General features: G+C 35.8%; 1 protein-coding gene across 1 annotated transcript in view; it reads left to right on the top strand.

The window, feature by feature from the left end:
- The window catches only part of LOC123684101 (dopamine D2-like receptor), a 361,837-nt gene that overhangs the window by 297,069 nt on the left and 45,656 nt on the right, over nucleotides 1-19,112 (top strand). The window lies entirely within an intron of this gene.

Raw genomic sequence — 19,112 nt, 5'->3', positions numbered from 1 at the left:
TTTTACCGCACAGACCTCACAATTTAGTTCTTCTGAGAGCTGGGAAACATCAATGTTCGTCGCCCGTAGAGTGTTCTTCACGTAAATGGCAGTTCCACCATTTTTATGCGAAGTACGACAATAATACGAAAGTGGCTTATAATCAGAAAGCCTCATAAGTTCTATATTTTCTTTCACACTCCGATGTTCGGCAATGCTAACTATGTCCGGTTTCTCTTCCATTAAGAGTACTTCCAGATTATTGATCTTATTTGAAATACATTGAATATTTATTTGAAATATTTTCAATCTTTTTGATGACGTGATAATTTTAGGATTCACTTGGAGTTCTGATTGGATACTTTTTGCCGGAAAAAATGACGGACATTCGCATGTTTAGGCCAATTGGAAGGTAAGACGGCTTTAGCGTACTCACTTGCTGGAATCATGACCTTTAAAGAGGAATAACTTTCGGGAAATCTTGATTTCAAAGGTTCACACATTACATTTCCCAAAAAACTCTGCCTCAGAAAAGACACCAAATCTTCAGCAGTCGTATCCGGTCGTAGATTTGTAACATGGAAGGGTCTTAATCTTTATATTCCCTGAACATTGGTAGATCCTGTGTAATCACTGGTTATCAAAGTACGGTTGGGTTTTCGTTTTGACTTTTTGTAGGGTACTTGGGTCCATTCCGACATCTCATTTTTCTCTTGATCGTGTTCATTAGTTTTATAATTAGTCGGATTTACAGAATTCAACTTGTTTACTTCCTGAGGAAGTATTTGACTTCCATTTGAATCTTTATTTTCAGCCACTTTTTCAGCATAGGAAACGTTTATTGTTTGTTTCCCTCTAGATTTATCTTTCATATCATTCTTGTGTGTGCTGCGAATATGGGAATCTCCGCTTTTTTGTTGAACATTGGGTTCTCCTTGTTTATTTGTCCCATGTGTTGATACAGAATTTGTATTACTCATTAATTGATTATTCATCAATAAACTTATCATATTTGATCCTGCAGAGATCGAATTGCCATTGCTTGATTTGCGATCACAAGATCTTTCTGGATTAGAAGTTCACTCTTGTATTTATTTTCCACTTGTAATGAGGTAATTACTTCTTTATCCCTGGAATTTGTGTGAACGTAGTTATCACTGACTTCCGGATTAACTTCATTACTTTTCAAGGATTTTTCACGAAATTTTTCAGCGAAAGATATCAACGCTTCATTCGTAATGTATTCCGGTAATTCCCCGTCGATTATGAAATCAATTAATTCGTTCTTGCGAATTTTATTCAGCTCGTTATAAACACCGTCTGCACTTTCCGACATCTTGACATAGAATGGTGACTCTACTATGGGTACTAGGGCACTGTGCGGTTGGAGGAAATGAGAGAGCGGATGAGCTTGCAAAAAGTGCATCAAGGTTAAGACCTGCTGGACCTGAGCCTTTCTGTGGGATAGAAAAAGACCAATACAAAGCTGCGGTCCAGCTATGGGAGTTGAAAAGTAGGACAATCCACTGGACTAACACTCCTAGACTTCCTCAGGCAGAGAAATTCGTGAAAATTTCACCTACCTACACCAGAAAGCTCCTGAAGCTGTCGCGAGCAGAGCTTTGGGTGGTGGTGGGACTGCTGACGGGGCACTGTCGGTACAAACATCATTTGTACCGTATGGGTAAGTCACTTGATATGCAAGTGTCCAGAGCTGGCTGGCCTAAGAACCATTCACATGGGCAAGCCGGTGCTGGATATGAAATGAAATGAAATGAAATGATTTATTGATCCTCTTTGACACAAAGTGTATAGGATAAGTCTAAAAAATACCAGAGATACCAGAGAGGTAATGGCCAAGGCCCCTAGGGAGGTTGTCAATTTTATTAACGTCGTTGACGACCTCCCTGGGTTTCTATGAATGAGTAGGGTAGTGAACAAAAGATCTGCATGGCCGCAGTTCCCGGAAGGCTTACCGAAGCAAAACGACCCCAGTTCAAATAATAATAATAATAATAACAGTAATCACTAATTTCCGATGCTTCAACCCGAGTGCCCAACAATTCATTCAGCTCACCGCAAAGAAGCTCCGGTGAAAGCTAAGAATCCTTCTCTAATCCAAAAACTATAATATTCTTTTTGTTTTCCAATCGGTTTGCGCTCTCGAGCCCCTCTCTCAATTCCCTATTTTCCCTCTCCAATAGATCAACTTCACTTTTCAGCTCTTGAATATCCAATCGAAGTCTTACTTCCGATGCAGATATACAATTTTTACCTCTCTAATCTCTACTAAAAGTTATTCCAAAATGACCTTTTGTATCTCTTGGTTTGTCATCATATAATCTTATAGCAATAATAAAAATATTTCGCTATTATATTTGAGGGGAGAGAAAACGAGGACACACGCTTCACTCCACTGATACCGACCAGGGAGACTTTAGTTAAAACAAAGACAGGAAGGTCTAGGTCAACCAAAGCGAAAACAGAGGAACGGAAAACACAGGAGTACAGTTTCTGAAATCTTGTAGTGTATGGAATGCCTAATCTTAACTACACCGGCATATGCCACTAATCATGTGACCTGCCAATTTCAACTCGAGAAAGTAAATCTAAATATGCTGATAACAATCAACACTGAAAATTAAAATTATCCAATAATTATCAACTTCAGAAAGAATTAACCCTTTAAAAAACCATATGGATTGATAGAACAACTCACTATCTTTCCGATGGTCACAATTAAGTGAATTATTTCACAATATTTCAGCCTCAACTTGAAAATTCCTCAGAGAGCACTGTTTGACATCTTTATCACTCGCTTATCAATATATGGATTGGATAATAAAAATGAAGAACTCATTTCAATTTATAAGATATAAGTCATCGCTTTTTTCTTATGATTCTCCAACAAAGCTAAATAATTTTTCCATGAAATTTTTAGTAGGCAGAAATCAGTTGGTAAATTTTCGAAGTTTTATAAATATCTGACCGAGACGGTTGGGAATTGGAATACCTAGACTCTTTCGATGAATCAATTCATTGTTCTTTGAGATTCTACGCGATTCTAGAAGAAAACACGTAAACATAATAAAATCATAAAACTTCTTTGGTAGCTGTCGGCTGAGAACAACTACAAAGGGTGAATCTACGAAGGGTATCCTATTAAAAACAGATGGTGTATAATATTCGATTGAAAATATACCATTATCTCACATTTCGCATTCTAGTCGGCGGAAAAAATATATGATATATGTAGGTAACTGAAATTTCTTAGACAAATTGAAGTGGCTGAATAATCTGGTTCGATCCACGGAAAAAAACCTCAGATAGAAGAAATCCCAAGAAAATGTGTTCACCCGGTCTACCCTCGGGTCTACCAGCAATGATGGATAATGAAATAATCAAACATGCCGACAGTAACAGCGGACAGCCGTAATCACTTCTGAAGTTGAAAACTCGCCAAGATGCCCTAGATGGACATTTTTCGGAGTAATAAAATAATAAAACAAAGTGATTTTCACAAATCTCTTACTCTTCGTGACAATTGTTTCGCAAACATTGTGACATAATCAGGGTACATACATTTCGATTGACAAAACAGACCTCAAATAAGTGACAAAAATATGAGCATTGCCTGAAACATAAATACTAAATAGGCCCAAATAAATTTTAAAGCTGTATTGAACGTTCACCACGCCTGGGATTTCCAGACTATTGAAGAAATTCTATAATGAACAGACAGATGTAAACTTATTCCTATTATTGAATTTCTCCGAATAGTTAAGAAATTCCAGGCGGCAAATGTCCAATATGTCCAAATCTCCAAATATAACGGTTTATTATGTCCAATTTAGTATTTCATTATGGTTGTTCGAAATATCATGTCAAACACTGAAAAAAATAATTCAGATTATATATTTATTTTTATGTAAACACATCACAGAAATATTTTCGGACTTTATTTCGTGAAAGAACAATATAATAGCAAGAGCTTAATATCTAGCATCCATAAATAATCAAATATATCATTTTTGGAATCACAAAATCGGAGGTTCAGAAAAAGTCCTATTTCACGAGATCTAAATAGCTTCATTAAAAAAAGGTTCATATTGAAAACTAAAAAGGAAAATATGGAAACTAAATTTACTTGTAGAATACAACGCAAGCATAAAAAATAGAGTTATGATTAGGAAAAAGGAATTGTGATTTGTGACAATTGTCGACACAAAGCATTCATATTTGCAGAAATTCTTATTGTTGAAAAAAAAAGGGGATGGTAATTGTAATAACTTTCTCATTCACCTATAAGAGTAGTATTTAGTATTGAAATGTTCAATTTCAAAATATCATAATAGTAGTAGTTTATATTTTATTTTATAAGAAATATCCTGGGATATGATTGAAAATTCAATTTCCTATTCTCCTTCTGAATGAATTGATTTTTTATTAAATTGAACTTATCTGATATATGAATGCACACTGAATTCACACAAAAGAGTCAGCGTCAGATCTTTATTGTGTAACGTTTGAATTTCAATACACGATCAAAGACTAATCAGATTATGTGAAACGATCATCAAGGCGTCAGCGCATATTCGTGTTATAACAAAAATTCGGAAGTGCTTAGTGCTTAGTAATCCGCAAAAGTAATCGCGAGCACTTCAGTGCTCGGGAGCACTTTCGGGATTACTAAGCACTAAGCCTTTTGTCAAAGTGCTTCCATTACTAAGCACTAAGCACCGATTTTAAAAAGCGCTCGGAAGCACAGTGCTCTTGAGCACAAAAACGCTTCAAGTGCTTTCGAAAGCACTGAGCACAATGCTTTGGCCTAGCTCTGCTTCATAGTATATGCGCATGATCGTTTCATTTATCGAACTTGTCCATTTCATGCATCATCTTGATAGACCTGTTTGGGCGAGTGCTGGTTGGGGATCCTGCACAGCACCTTCTGCAGTCAGAGAAACTCGTGTTATACTTCTCCTAGAATGTTGTGATTGTGGAGGCGTAGCATTTTGTTCGACAGACGCCCGTCTCCTTAGCACTCTGTCACCGACGTCCCGCATACTGTCATGTCCAGCGCCAGCTATAGACACGCCCTGACGTACCTCAGGCTGCGGCTCTATATTTCTATTCCTTAAATTCACCATCATTCATGGGTTCCTCCGTGTCGTGTGGGAGACGGCCTTTGATCGCTTTTTACGATCCGCAGAGCTACGGTGGGAGAATATTTGAGCTGCTTTATTATTTTTATTTTAGTCAAAATATGTCATAAAAAGATTTCTGTGTTTTTTGAAGGCTTAGTTGCATATGATGAAATCTATCATCAACAGTTCCTTCGATCCTTGTGAATTTTTGGAACATCCCTTCTGCTGTGCTGTCATTATATTATTTTTCTCACAATGTTTGTTGATACGAGTTGCTAAACATTATGTGATGATGTTTTATAATAAAAATAAGTTTTCAAATGTTATATGTGAGAAATTATCTTCACGCTATCCCAATTCCTATTCATCATTCAAAGTACTCATTCCTAGTTCTGAGTGTAATAAGGCACTTGAAGGTTCAAATTGGCCCAATAAGGTCAATGTACATCATTTTTTTCACCGAAAAAGGACAAATCAGGATCAACTACGTTAGTTCCTACTTTAAATGGAGGTTGCTTGAAAATCATGCAACTAAATACCCAGTGCATTTCAAACAAATTGGATAGTTTAGAATTGCTAATGGAAGAAACAAATGCAGATGTACTGAGTGTCGCAGAACATTGGTGCAGTGTGGACAATATCAGAGCGGTGGTGATTGCTGGCTATGTTCGGGCTGACTACTTTTGCCGTACCTCTAGGCAACATGGTGGATCGGCTATATATACGAAGCAGAGTTTACAAGTGAAGAAACTGAAGGTTTCCGGATTCTCCGAGGAAATGCACATTGAGATTTGTGGTGTTGTAGTTTCAGATCAAGGCATTCGTATGGGTATCATCAGTGTTTATCGGCCCTGTTCTGGTAATTTAGAAATGTTTTTTGATAAACTGTTTTACGCATTGCAGTCATGTATTAACGTTGTTGATCATATTTTTATTTGTGGAGATTTAAACATAGATTACTTAAGGAAAAACTGTAATAACTCTAAATTGTTGAATGATTTGCTAGATTGCTTTGGATTGAGTGTAACGTCACAGTATTCCACTAGAGAATTCACGAACATAAACGGTCCTACCAGTATATCAAAAGTTGATTACATCATTACTAATGTTGATCCACATGACTATAAAGTTGTAGTTTTCGATCCCCATATTAGTGATCATAAGGCTATTTTACTACAGGTGAATTTCAGACCGGAACACAGGCAAAAGATCGAAACATATTCATTTAGGAATCTGAGTCGAAATAATATAGATAATTTCTTAGTCTCATTATCTAAGTGTAATTTTGCTGAACTTTATTCGAATTCTGATATTGATGCATTCGTTAATATTGTTCACTATTATCTTGAAGAAAACTGTCCTATGCGTAAACTAACTTCAACACCTTCAGTAAAAAAATGGATAACACCCGAGATCATCCAGAGTAAACAGAACCTGTCGAACCTCCATTGGCTCCATAAAAATTTTGGCCTCTTAGATACTTATAAAAACTACAAAATAGCAAAACGTCATCATATTACGCTGATAAAACGCACAAAATATAAGTTTTATAGTTCTGTTATTGACAACTCTTCGAACAGAAATAAGACAGTTTGGAATATAGTTAACGGACTTACTGGAAGAACAAATAGTGGTTGTTGTAATATTTCCATAAATTCAGATGGAAAACTATGTAGCGATCCGAATTTGTTGGCTGATATTTTTGCCAAACATTTTTCTACCATAACTACCTCTAAATTAAAATTTTGCTATGGTGATGACTTATCACAGTCTTGCACAGTGACGCCCATGGTAAGCGCAAATTTTTTCTTCTATCCTGTCACGGGATCTGAAGTCGTGGAAACCATTAAATCATTGAAAAATAAAAAGAGCGTTGGAGTCGATTCTATATCAACTAAAATAATAAAGGCAATGGCTGAAGTAGTTAGTGAGCATTTTGCACATCTCATCAATCTCTCCATAACATCTGCAACTTTTCCTCGTATTTTAAAGAAGTCTATAGTTATTCCGATATTCAAAAGTGGTAACCTAAATGAAATAGCAAATTATCGACCAATATCTATTCTCAGCTTGCTCTCGAAGGTATTCGAGAAAATTGTTTTCTCCAGAATGATGAATTATCTCAATAGATTCAAAATATTAAAACCTGCTCAACATGGTTTTAGAAGCGGTCACTCAACACAATCAGCTGCAGTTGATTTTTTTGAATCGGTCTATGAGTGTTTGGATAGGAACTTGTTTGTGGCGGGCGTATTTTTTGACCTTGCCTCCGCTTTTGATTCGCTATCTTTTGAGTTCATACTAGAAAAATGCTACAATCTGGGTTTCAGGGGAGTATTCCTGGAATGGTTACGTAGTTACCTCAACGAAAGATCGATGTCAGTTAGAATAGGCGAAAGTTATTCCGAGAGTCATTATGTTGGCCTTGGAGTTCCTCAGGGTTCTGTGCTGGGACCTCTTTTATTCATTTTATTCATAAATGATCTGCCTGTGTGGTTAGCCTCCTTTTTGTTAACTTTATTCGCTGATGATACTTCTGTAGTTGTTTCTGCGGAGAGTCTTGGGCAACTCCATAGGGCATGCGAATGTATTGTGGCGTAATTTCTAAATTGGTGCCGTAGGAATAATCTTATGGTGAACATAAATAAAACTGTTTGCGTTAGATTTTGTTTGAGAAATAGTGCAGTCGAAGCATTCAGCATAAGGTATGGAGATAACCTTATCACGGCATCAGAGTCGACAAAATTCCTCGGTATCCATGTTGATAAAAATTTAAGATAGACGACTCACATTGACGTTTTATGTAAAAAATTGAACAGCTCGTATTTTCCAATCCACAGAATTAAAGACATTCTACCTAGAAGCTGTCTGATGAGTGTTTATTTTAGTCTGGTTTATAGTCATCTATCGTATAACATCCTGCTCTGGGGAAGATGTTCTGACTTTCCCAGAGTATTCGTAGCACAGAAACGAATCATACGTGCAATATTCAACTTAAATCCGATGGATTCTTGCAAATCAATTTTTGTTGGGAATAAAATTTCAACTTTGCCATGTATATATATTTTCAAATGTTTGCTGTATGCCAAAGAGAATGAATTTAAATGGATGAAATTATCAGATTATCATGGTTATGAAACGAGAAATTCACAAACTTTATTGTTTCCTAGACATAAGACCTATAGATTTGAATGCTCTCCAATGTATCAGAGTATCAGGATGTTCAATCATTTGTCACCTACTATGAAATCTCTCAATTCAAAAATGTTCAAGAAAGAAATTAAGAACCTTCTTTTAGTTAAAGGTTACTATTCAGTACAAGAATATTTGTGTGATTTTTTGATTCCTTAATTCATGGTGTTATTTATGATTGTTGTTTTGTTCTTATTTGACCTGTCCTATACACCATGTTTTTGTCTGAAAGGATCGAATAAAATTTATTTATTTATTTATTTATTATTATAATTTGTTGGTAGGCATGTAATTGGTTTGTATTTTGATGGATCCGAAGTGTGTTACAGATCCTTCGGTAGGGGATGAGTGGTCCCTGTCGTTAAAATTTTGGGCATTTCCTTTGGATTACTTAGCACCATTTATGGTTTCAACTAGCCTGCCGTGTATACACCAAAATTTCTTAAACCAAAAGTTGTGAATACCATCTGGGCCGGGTGATTTCCAGTTGTGTGTGTTTTTCGATATTTCATAGAATTCTTCTATAGAAAATTCATTAGGCGGCATGTGTCCTATTGTCTCACAGAATTTTTCTTCACTTCTTATCCAATCAGCCTGGGAGTTGTAGGGGGTTGGTATAGCCAGTTGATCTGTCCAAAACTTCTCAATATCCTCGACGGTTGGATAGCATCCTGGTGTTGCTGACATGTTATTGGTTAACATTCTATAGAATTTTCTTTCGGAGTTTTCAAAATTCATATTATCCTGTTTTGTTTCAAAGCTCTCATTGTATCTTCCCAGTATTTCGGAGTACACAATTTGTTTTTGTTTCAGTGTGTCTAAAATTTTTTGTGCATTTCAGTTGTTTGGATCATACGTTGTATGTTGTCGGTGACGATTCATTATTATATTCACCACTTTTTCAGTTTTCTGGACGGCGAACCTTTTGCAAATTGGATGAGCCTCCCAATATCTTGTCGGATGCTATGAACTTTATCTTCTAGCCTTTTTTGGCAATGTGGTTTATTTTGTTGTTTTTCTTTGGCTGGTTGCTGACTTTTAGGTTTTGGCTTCTCACCTATCACTTTTGAAAATGCTGCACAGTATTTATTAATAAGGTGTAATGATTCGAGATTATGGTAGTCAGGAAGATACTTGAGTATAATCTACTTGTTGGTCATGACCAGAAGATTAGATCATTTCTTGGATGTCCTCAATTTTAGCAGAATCGGTCGTCTCAATGGATCTGTGCACTCAAAATCTATGACGCATCTATTGATTGTGGCAGATAATTGCTCCAGTAGTTCTTTTTGTTCCCCTACTAGATTTTTGACGGATGCAGAATATATATTCCGTCGTTGCGCATCAGTTATTGGTATCACATCTGCATTGTTTTGTTCATCAGAGTTCATTTGTGCATTGATGTTGTGTTGGTTCTCAGAAAAATCGTAGTTTTCTTCAATTGTCGTTCTGTTGTTAGTAAGGTTCCTATTCTGTTGCCTCAGTTGGACTTCATTTTTTATTGTGTTAAGTCTCTCATTGGGTAGAAGTTTATTTCTCAATATGACCCGGTATTGGTCGACAACTCTCTGCTAAGAAACTTGGAGTTTGGGATAGTTTCTGTGGAATTCTGCAAACAGCAAAATGTTGCTCAACATACTCTTTGTTTTGTTCTGTAGTGGTACTAAAGATGGTTGTTTATCCGAAAACGTTCTACCTAATTTTTGAATAAAATACTTGAAATACAGATCATTCATTTTATTTTTATCACATACTCAAGTACACAGCCAAAATACGTACGATATTTTATTCTCTTCCATATTAGTCACTTCATAGTATATGCGTATGATCGTTTTCTTTATCCATTTCATGCGTCTTCTTGGTAGACCTTCTTGGTGAGTGCTGGTTGGGGATCCTGAGCAGGACCTTCAGCAGTCAGAGAATCTTGTGTTATTCTTCTCTTAGAATGTTGAGATTGTGAAGGAGAAGCATTTTTTTCGACAGACGCCGCCCTGACGAACCTCAGGAAGCGGCTCTATTTTCCTATTCCTCAAATTCACCATCATTCATGGGTTCCTCCGTGTCGTGGGAGAGACGGTCCTTGATCGCTCTTTACGATCCGCAGAGTTATGTTGGGAGGATTCTTGAGATGTTTTTCACACGGTTTCGTCCGTTACCCTGGACAGCGAGCCTTCAACAGGTTTCAGCTTCCCGGGTCAGGGAGCTTCTGGAATCTGCGGTTGGAAGGAGTCGATTCAACTCTCCTAATAGGTGAATCGCTAGGGATTTCCTACCGCTACCTGATTATTACTATTATCCGACTTTCGCCTATACGCGTAGGATTCCTCCTCGCTGTCGGCTTCTTACATCCCGGTATGAGGAAAATTCACTCAATCCCACATATTTAAAATATCAGAAGTGTAGCTCGGTCGTGTATGGTCCTTGTGGACCCCCTGGTTCTCGTCGAACTTCTGGTCCTCTTACACGTGATCCTTGGACATGTCCTTCGCTTCCTAGGAAGTTTCTCACTGTCCTTGTAGAACCTGAAAGAACAGCTTTTTGCATTATATTACAAATATACTCATTGAGTCCCAGTTGCTTGATATTCCTCTTGAGATTTTTGGGCACTATTCCAGTTGTTGAGATGATAATTGGAATTGTTTTGGTTGATATCATTCCCCACTGACGCTTTATCTAAAATTAGAGGTCCCTATATTTTGAAATATTTTCGACCTCCTTTTGACACAGGTTGTTGTTATTTGGTATTGCTACATCGATGAGTATTGCTCTGATTTGATGTTTATGGACTAGCAGTATATCTGGCCTGTTATGAGCGACTGCTTTATCAGTCAAAACTGTACGATCTCAGTACAGTTTATAGCGTTCGTTTCCCAGGATGGTTTTCGGTTGGTACTTGTAGTATGGTACTTCTTCAGAATGAATTAGTTTTAATTTGGTTGCCATTTCTTTTTGTGGTATCTTTCCTACTGCATCGTGTCTCTCTTTATATTCATTTCCTACGAACATTTGACATCCTTCCGTGATATGTTGGATTGTCTCATTCGTTGGAAACCCATAACGGCATCGATCGTCAGTAATAAATCGATCCTTTATGATATGCTTGCAATAATTTCTCGTTGAGATCACTTGATCTTGGATGGCTTAAAGAAATCCTACTGTTTCTGGATACATCGCACCTGATGTGGGCCAATAGTTCGACGCTTCGATGTCGACATGATCCTGGTTCACCTCGTTGAAATGTCGTCCATGTAGGGGCTTTTCTCTCCATCTTTGCAGTTCTTCTTGGATTTTCTGGTGGTAATATGACAATTGCTCCTTGTGAAGTTGTAAAGGTGTTGCTTCGTCTGCTTCACACAGTACTTCGTAGACCTCTGACGTGCCTGATTTGTCTCTGATGTATTTTCGTAGTCATTCAATTTGCCCATGGGCAAGTTCCATGATGTCTAGCAGACCGCTGCCTCCTTTATTCTTCGGCAGTGTGCTTTTGTCATCAAGGTTCTCATTTTGCGTTGCAGATTTTCTTCATCTGTTTTGCTCTATGGATTTACACCGAAAGAGTATGTTAAATTTGAACATGCATATGTATTGATTTTTCTCGTCATGTTCTTGCTGTTGAGGTTTGTTTTAAAAATTTTGTTGATTCTCCTAATGAACTCAGTTGTTAGGTCTTTCTTCATTCTTTGATGGTTTATTCGTCGGTTTTGTTTTATTCCTAGGTATTTATAAAGATCTGAGATATATTTTTATTATCATTATAATTTCAATAAGAGTAGAGGTACAGAACTACAATACTAAATCTCAACAAAAATAAAGCATGCATGCATGTGTGAAATGAATAACTTAAGAAAGAAAAAAAAAGCTACATCCTTGAGATAAATTTCTAAAACAAAATACACAAGAATACCCAATTACAGGCGATCATAGGCATTCTTGGAGGCATTCGTAATAGCAGCAACGAACACGCTGTCGGTTAGTTGATTCCAACGATGAAATATTCTATTTGGCAAAAACCACCGTCTCGCAGATGTTCGAAATGTATCTCTAGCAAGCTTGAACGAATGGCCACGAAGATGATTCTGGTTCAAAGTGAAGAGATCCTTCATCTGATGGCCGAAATGACCATGAAAGCCTCTAAAAGTGGATATCAGGTCTCCTCGTAATCTGCTGTTCTCGAATGTTGGTATGTTGAATATTCGTAATCTTTCTTCATAAAATGGACGCACCGCATCATAAGGAAGTCTGTTGATCCATCTTTGTAGTAGCTCCAATCTTCAATCAATGATGATAATATTTCCAATAGACTCAGAATGGAATATATGGAAGAAAAATTTTTGTGATACGTTCACGAACAGAAGATGGTCACCGGCTAGGTATGCTTTAGCCTTCAAATATAAGGTAGGTTCATTGGTCCAGTATGCAATAAAAAAAGAAAAACTATTGTTAGAAGTCAGAAAATCAATTGATATAGGGACATTTACAAACCTCATAGCATTTGGCTTGCTTAATTATGTTGTTGACAAAATTGATAGGGTAACTTTACAAGGAACCGAAAATCTTCACAGTGAGATTGGGAAATTAGAATATCTGGTTGCAAAAAATAGTAAATATCATAACAGAAATGATGAAAGGAAACCATACCTAATCTGTGTGAACAGAAAAAAAAGGATACGTTATCATCCCGAGAAAAACTGCTGGAACGGGGAAAATCAGAAAGAAAATTTGAAGACTGTGAAAAATACTGAAATAGAAATTGAATGAATGAGATTATTCCAGAAAAACTGGATGTGCTACCATTAATGAAGGTAAAGTTACTATTGAATGATATTTCAGAAGTTTCTGGAATTTATGATGCAGTTTCCGATGTTTCGTTGATTAATGCAAAATTATTAAAAAAAGAGCCGAAAAAATTTACAAGTAATATTGAAATAGTTAACTTCAAAACTATTGATGGTGATGAGAAAACTCGAGGTATAGTAACCATTAAATTAAAAATTTATAATTTAGAAAGAATTATGGATATATTTTTAGTAGACAATGAAGATTTCAAATATTAATTATTGGGTTAGATTGAATGAAAAATTTTAAATTAGTGAAAATGAAAATTTTATTATCACACAATTTGATTTAGGACAGAATGATATAAGCTCCAATAAAGGGCATTCTTCGTTGTTCGGATTTACCAACAGAATGACATTAGGATCGTATGTCCCCGAAGTTGGAAAAGCCAATGTAAATAAGGAACGAAGTCAAAATTATTGAATTTTTTGACAACACCGATGCCTTGGATAAAAAATGTACTGTCTACGGGTGCAACAGGCATTCCAGACGATGGCCAATGACGGTATTCCATGAAATTCTGGATATTTCCTCAGTGAACGCTTCCATCATTTTCTCTTCTCTTTCAAATAATCCGCGAGTTTCGAGATATAAATACATTAAATCTCTGGCCAGGCAACTTGTTCTTCCCCACAGGGAAAGAATAATAGAAAATAAGCGCCTTCCTAGGATTCTAAAACTGAACATTCTTTTTATTCTGGAAGGGACGTTCCGGAAGCTGAAGAAAAATATCTCATCAATTAGTAAAGAGGTGTGCCAAGTGTCCATGCAAGCAAGACAAAAAATAAAGGTATCATGTGGTGTGTGGCATCTTACAGTATGAGGCACCTGTGCGCGAACCGTCTGCGGAGATTGCTTAAAAGAACGCTTGTAGTTTTCTTGTACATATCACAGAAATGTCATTCCATTTGGCTTTTTAGTAATATTGGAGAGTATATTTTATGTTAAGAATTTTGGGGAAATCATATCGTTAGGATTTTCCTTAGTTATATGCATTTTAAAATTTTCTCTTTTTTACGTTCTTTTATTAGCAATGTTTATGTTTTTTGAATTAAATTATTAATTATTTGAGAGGGTAATCTATTTATTTCATACTATCAGTTCAATTATGATTCAGACTTGACTAAAAACCTATTAAGAACGCAATAAGTTAATGTGAACACATATATTTTAAGGAATTAAGGTTGCAGTCTGGCTGACCCCATCTTACCAAAGACGTTCCAGAAACTGTACCATACCAGTTACGGGTTATATGTCAGATTAAATTTTTAGAATTGTCGAAATAGTATGTTATTTGAGAATTGAGCAGAGGAAACCGAATATGAGGCTTTAAATGTTGTTCCCTCTATTTTTGCAGGTGTGGTATTGTATTATTATTGTTGTTATTCTTGATGAATTCCTCTATTTTTGCAGAGAAAGTCTCCATTCAATCAAAATAGAACTTATTTTATATTTCCAAAATTTTCGTCATTGTAGCGAGTCACTCTTGGTTAAAAAAAAAAATCAATTTATATTTAAAAAAAAAAATTACCGCTTCCCAACACGAAGAAAAGTCCCACTATAATATTTCCGGTCAACTATCAGTGAAGACGGTGATTTCAAGATGTTTTAAAAGGCGCCAACGTGACTTAAAAAAAAATAAAAAAACAAATATGTATATTACATAGGCAACACATGTAAATACCGATGAAATGTTCAAAAAAATGTATTATATATATTATGTGACCAGAGATGAAAAAAAAATATTCAAATAAATCCTAGAGAATGAAATGATTTAATGGGAATCTTCAAGTTTGTTACAATCCCAGTGGAATTTTCACTACAAATTATGTCTTCTATTTTCAGAAAAAGCCGTTTATTGTATTTCAAAGAGTCAAAAAAAAAATAAAGAATAGACACCCCACTTGATCAAGATCAGCTCACAATGTTATGTACAGAAATTAAAATAAATAAATGGCTAAATTAATATAATGTTTTTGAGTTGTCTAGACTTTCAGATATCCCCTTATTTTCAGTGAGAAAATTTTAATTTATAAATCCTATGAGAAAATAAAAGTTATCACTTGAGTTTCGAAACAAACAAAAAAAATCACCGTATATTAAAGTCGAAAAATATTTGAAAAAAAAATATTGAGGAAGCTACAATAAGGATTTTGAAATATAACTGATTAAATGTATGAAAGAATATGAATTGAAAGAGTTCAATGGAAAAATTTACTTTGTCCCGGTATATTATTGATCTGTATCACAAATTATAACTCGGATCTCTACATACCCAATGATCAGCATGGTTGAAACTATTACTAAAACTGTCACCACTTCTGAATCATGTGTCCAAACTTAGGGGAGAAAATTGAACGCAAACCAAAACTTTGCAGCATTCAATCGATTCGATGTTGTTGGGATGAAATAAATTCTCAATGGTTAGCGATCTTCTATTTTACGTTATTATTTAAACGTAAAATTGAGAAGAAATGTTGGTAAAAAAAAAGAACCTCAGAACAATGGGAAAAATGCTCGATATTAATCGTCCTATATGAAAATTAAGGAAACACTCACTTTGATGTTGGACTGCCCTAAAGAATAAGTAATCCCTCTATATCCCCAAATACGGGTTTTATATTGCTCCTTCAAAATCACAACTCGCAATATATTGGAAGAAATAAGGAAAATATTCTAATTCCTGAAAATTTTTGGATTTCCACAATTGAAATGTCTACTTTCCGAATTTCAAAGTACGAAAGTGAGTATTTCTTGAAAGGAAATTCCAATTTCGGGCAAGTTTGGAGGAAAAAAAATTATAAACATTTCACGAGATCAATTCAAATTCGTAGGACGATTGAAAATATGTGCAGGCAACCAAAATTGACACACGCAGTATTTTTTGCTGCAATTGAACGTTACACCATGGGAAGTGAGTCGAAAGCCTTCTTATAATAAAAATATGTCATGAAAAAGTTTCTACGTTTCATGAAGGCTTGGTTGCATATAATGGAATCTATTACCAGCTGTTCTTTAGATCCTAGTGCGTTCTTGGAATATCCTTTCAGCTGTATAGTCATGATATTATTTATCTCGCGATATTTGTAGATACGAGATGCGAGATGAGGTCATGATTTTGTATATTATTGGTAGACATGTTATGGGGCTGTATTTTGATGGATCCATAGTGTTTTGAAAATCTTCCGGTATGAGGTAAGTGATACCTGTTGTCCAAAACGTTGGCATATCCCTTGGATTGTGTATTATGTATTTTATGGATTGTACTAGTCTGCCGTGCCGACACCAAAACTTCTTCAACCAGAAGTTGTGAATTCGATTTGGACCTGGAGATTTCTAGTGAGTTTCTCTTCCTGTAGTGTTTCTGTAGTTCTTCAGACGTTACTACACTATGCGGCATATTTTCTATGGTCTTACATGATTTCTCCAACTCGCTCGGAAGTTACAAGGGGTCGGTGTTGACAGTTGATCGGTCAAAAAGCTCTCGATGTCTTAGGCGCTGGGTGAATTCCCTGATTCTGTTGACGTTTCCTCATTTAGCATCCTATAAAATTTATTTTCGGTATTTTCAAAAATCATATTGTCATATTTTCGTTAATAGCTCTCGTTGTATCTTCTCAGGCGTTCTGAATATACCTTCAATTTTTTCTTTGAGTGTCTCTAATGTTTCTTGGAACGTTCATTGTTGGAATCATAGTTTGCATTTCGGCTATGTCGATCCATAATTACATCCACCATCTGTTGTAGTTTTCTCGACGGAGAACCTTTTGCAAATTGTGTTAACCTTCGTATATCTTGTCGGAGGTTATGTACTTCTATGTACTACTTTTACGCAGTCTTCAGTCCTAGGAGGAATTGGTCGTTTGAGAGGACTGGTACCCTCTAATTCTATGAAATATCTATTTATTGTAGCAGATAATTACATTGATAGATCTTCAATGGCCATAGCAGTCGATGCCTTCATTCAAAGTAAAAAAAAAAAATTGATCTCTTTGACCGTCTTCTCGGTTTTCTATAGATGCAGTCAGAACCGTATCTAGGTAATATTGCGCCTGTGGCAATATCTTAGACAGCGCCCCCCATTTTCGAAGATTATATTTTCTTATAGTATTTTTTTTGTTCATAACTTGAGTCATATATTTTTTGATTATTTTATGCTTAGTACGCAAATTCTAGGAAAGGCTAGCAATATTCTCAATGTTTGCAGCAAGGGCGTAGAAATGGGTGGAAATTATACCCCACCCCTCAATATTTCCAAAATATAAAATTTCAGAATTCTCGCAAAGACGGAAAACGAAAATTTTTCCATAAAAATAACCAATAATCATTTTACTTTCCTCTGAAATCGACACGGAGTACAAAATTGGACCCTTTTACGGTTTATGAGATTCAAGATGAGTACTTTTACTGCACTACGAGCACATCTATCTCCAAGGTTTATTATTTTCCTTTATCAACCGCTTTGTTGGTGTCGCCCCTTATTTGCCATCTGTAATTTTTGCATTCGTAATCGGTATGTACTTACTCGTTGTTCTCGGTTTTTTGTTTAATTCTCCTCACAAAATTTCAATACTAGTTATCAAAGGACTGAACTGAGTAATTCGCATCGAAAAATTGTCTGGGCCGTGTTATACTATTTGTTGTGATTCATTCAAATTGCGATTTAATTGTGCAGATATCAGTTTTGAATTGATAATATCCAAACGGTGTTCCTAATGTTGTCAAATGAAAATGACAGATTTCTAGGATCATTTTGAGAAAAAAAGTCCTATAACATGAATCTGCAAACGCTTTGGTTTTGAGATACCGGTGTTAAAATTTTTTTTTCTCAAAGCACCTTCCCTTCACAAGATATTCGACTTGAATTGGCATAGATCTTCCGATTTAAAGTTTTCATCTTGTGATATGCTTATTTTGTATGCAAATCTACAGGGTGATATTTTTTCTGGAAATGGTACCTGCTTCTTTCCACCAGAATTAATTTTTGGTGAAGCACTGGTGCTATAGAAAAATTTGAAAAGAAAATCTGATCTAGTACAACACTTTCTTGTTTGTTGTAGTTTTGTCGTATCTGCTATCGATTTCGAAAAAAAATTCAAACATCTCTCTGGTAATCCTCAGGAAAATCCAAATTATTATAAAATCCAGTAAGCTGTGATGAATAAATTAATTATAACTTATGGTACTTATCAACAAATTCTGTAGCGAAGATTAATAAAGATTTGATAAACTAATAAATATAAGCATCACTAAAAAGTATGACTATACAAGAAACACCCTATATCTCGAAAACAAAGCGTTTGCGGGAGCATGTTTATGAGACTTTTTTTTTTAAAATTATCCAAAGAATATTTTCCTTCGTAACTCCGTTTTAGGAAAACCCAGTATAAGGTGACAACAATCGAATTGGTAATAAAAAAAATATTTTCCAACTGCGTTATCAAACCTCTTTTTCTCACATTACAGATATGAGTAAACGTTATTGTAAAAAAAATTATTTTTCGAGAACCCTCCCCCCAAGAAAAAAGAAAGATCTCCGGCGTCTTTGGTTTCCAGTTTCCTCGGCATTGCTCGTTGCGAGGCGTATACATGAAAACCGAGTTGTGATCTTTCGAATTATTATGTCTGAGCTCCAATATTTTTTTCTTGTTTGGGGCGCCCCTGCAGACCTTGCGCCCGTGGCAAGTGCCACCTTTGCCACGCCCTAGATACGGCACTGGATGCAGTTTGTATATTCCGTCGTTGCTCATCTCTTACTGGTATCAAATCTCCGCTGTTTTATTAGTAAAGTATGGTTTTGTATTTTGGTGAGGTGTTCTCAGCCAATTTTGACGTTGCGTCCCGTCGCAAGAGGTTGCGATGTTTCGTTCCCGGAATAATGTAGGAATCGTCAGTGTGGCACTCAGTGTTTCTTGTCATTTCACTTCCCACATCTATACTCCGATATGGAAATACTTCGGC

This window comes from Harmonia axyridis, chromosome 7 (genome assembly GCF_914767665.1).
Source record: "Harmonia axyridis chromosome 7, icHarAxyr1.1, whole genome shotgun sequence".
NCBI lineage: Eukaryota > Metazoa > Arthropoda > Insecta > Coleoptera > Coccinellidae > Harmonia > Harmonia axyridis.
This window is presented reverse-complemented; position numbering and strand designations above follow the sequence as displayed.